The sequence below is a fragment of the Podarcis pityusensis genome, assembly GCF_964106645.2.
Source record: "Podarcis pityusensis genome assembly, chromosome: 2".
Lineage (NCBI taxonomy): Eukaryota > Metazoa > Chordata > Lepidosauria > Squamata > Lacertidae > Podarcis > Podarcis pityusensis.
The window spans coordinates 570,034-572,487 of record NC_138029.1 but is presented as its reverse complement, the minus strand read 5'-3'; the positions used below and the strand labels follow the sequence as shown (position 1 = coordinate 572,487).

Here is a 2,454-nt window from a genome sequence, read left to right as displayed (position 1 = left end):
GAATATTGGAACCAAAAATACCTCTGTGGACGTTGCCAACAGAAGCAATGGCAGTTAAGAAAAAGAACATGGAGGGGGTATGGGCCACATACCGAGTAATGTTAGAAGAAAAACAGGAAGAGACAACCCTAAAAAAGTATGAAGAAATTTAGGAATATCTGACAAGACAGGCTGCAATATTTTCAAGTAAATCAAAGATTAATTATTGACAGGAAAATAGGTATTGCAAAAGAAACATCGAAATTTGAAAAAGAACTAATACAAAGTAAAGGAAAATATATCTCACGAGTCTATGACCTATTATTAGAATGGGAATTAAAAGAAGAACAGGTAAAGACCGTGATGGTAAGATGGGTGCAAGACCTAGGTTACAACATTCTTATGGAACAATGGGAAAAAGTATGGCAAGAAGACATTAAGTTTACGGCCTGTTATAATCTTAGGGAAAATACTATGAAGGCGATGTACAGGTGGCATCAAACATCCGTACAACTTGCCAAAATGTATAAAAACAGGTCACCCCTATGTTGGAGATGCAATAAGGAAAATGGGTCTTATTTACACATGTGGTGGAACTGTGTAGAAATTTGAGAATTTTTGAATAATGTATACAAGAATTTAAAAAAATATTTAAAATAACATTTTTAAAAAGACCAGAAATATTTCTTTTAAGTGCCGTATTTTTCACTCTATAACACGCACCTGACCACAACACGCACGTAGTTTTTAGAGGAGGAAAACAAGAAAAAAACATTCTAAACGAAACAGTGGATGCATGATTTTTGTGGTTCATGCTGTGGCCACAGACATGTGATCTGACGGTGAGTTTGGGGTAGCCCAATGCAAAAATCCTGAGGATCCATGTGGATCCATGCTTTGTAACCACGTTTTTGCGCCATTGCGGCCCCATGAAACAGTGGGTGCATGTGTGTGTTTTGGTGCAGGCTGTAGCCATGGACATGCTATGTGATCTGATGGTGAATTTGGGGTGACCCAGTGCAAAAATCCTGAGGATCCATGTGGTGCTTTGTAACCACGTTTTAAGTGGGGAGGGAAGGAAAAGCACTCAAGGGACAAGGAGCACGCGTGGGGTGTGTGGAGAAGGAGGAGGAGGAGGAGGAGGAGAAGAAGAAGAAGAAGAAGAAGAAGAAGAAGAAGAAGAAGAAGAGGAGGAGATTGGATTTGAAATCCCGCCTTTCACTCCCCTTCAGGAGTCTCAAAGCGGCTAACATTCTCCTTTCCCTTCCTCCCCCACAACAAACACTCTGTGAGGTGAGTGGGGTTGAGAGACTTCAGAGAAGTGTGACTGGCCCAAGGTCACCCAGCAGCTGCATGTGGAGGAGCGGAGACGCGAACCCGGTTACCCAGATTACGAGACTACCGCTCTTAACCACTACACCACACTGAAGGAGCTTTTTGGGGAGCTGAGTGGGGAGGAGGGAGGGAAAGAGCACTGTTGCTTTAAAGGTATACTTAAGGTATTTGCCCTGTGCCTGGGGTTTTTTCCATTTAACAGTTTGCAGCCTGTTCCTTCCGCTCCTTGTTTTGAAGCAGAATAGATTTGAGCAAGTGAGGAGGACTTGGATTGCAGGGGATTTGCTATTAGCTGTGTAAAAGCGCTCCTCCTTGCAGCCTTCTACTTTGTTTGTACACGTGGCTACTGGTATCAGGTTCAGTTTGAGTGATAAGCAGCCACCAGCAGCAATAGAATGGAGCACAAAAAAGTGGTAGGGGCACTAGGACCCAGACAATGCTCAAATCTATCCTGCCTGAAAACAGCTGAGACGGATTTGCATAGTTTTCCCCTCTCCCTCATCCCGTGCCCTCCCCAGCCTTGTTTTTTACTTCCTGGTTTTCACTGCGCTCGTGGCTCAGAGCTTGAGGTTGGGTTTTTTTTTGCTGCTGGTTGCTTAAATTTTATCTTTCCCGATCCAAGCCCTCCTGTGCCCTGCCGTCCCTCTGCAGCCTCATTGCTCCATTTAGAGAGCGCGCGGACGTCCCCCTCCCTGGCTCCTCCGTAAGCGGCTCTCACTTTGCTTACTTTCAGAGAGTCCCTCCTCCTGGCTGTAAAGCAAGCAAAGCTAGAGCCGCGCAAAGCCCTGCAAGCGGCTCCCGCTTTGCTTGACTGACGGCAACCTCAACTATTTTTTCTTCTTTCTTTTCTTTCTTTCTTTTTCTTTTTTTAATAAATTGTAGTGTCATGTGTATTGTGAGGTATACAAAGTATATTTGCTTCAGTTGTCATCATTTTCTTTTTTGTTTCAAACACAAACTGGGTCATGTCTAGAAAGTGATGTTGGAGGATGAGTGTTCAGACCCCTGGGCTCTCACTTGTGGGGTGCCTCAGGGCTCCGTCCTCTCCCCCATGCTTTTCAACATTTATATGGAGATGCTGAGAGAGATCACCAGGGGGTTTGGCCTGGGTGTTCACCAGTATGCAGATGATACCCAGCT

General features: G+C 44.5%; 1 long non-coding RNA gene across 1 annotated transcript; it reads left to right on the top strand.

Annotated features, from left to right (window-relative positions):
- The first annotated feature begins 1,454 nt into the window (after positions 1–1,454).
- On the top strand, positions 1,455–2,226 carry LOC308469264. Its single transcript, XR_013982069.1, has 2 exons — positions 1,455–1,797; positions 1,833–2,226. It is a non-coding gene; the product is annotated as an uncharacterized lncRNA (long non-coding RNA).
- Positions 2,227–2,454: the final 228 nt, after the last annotated feature.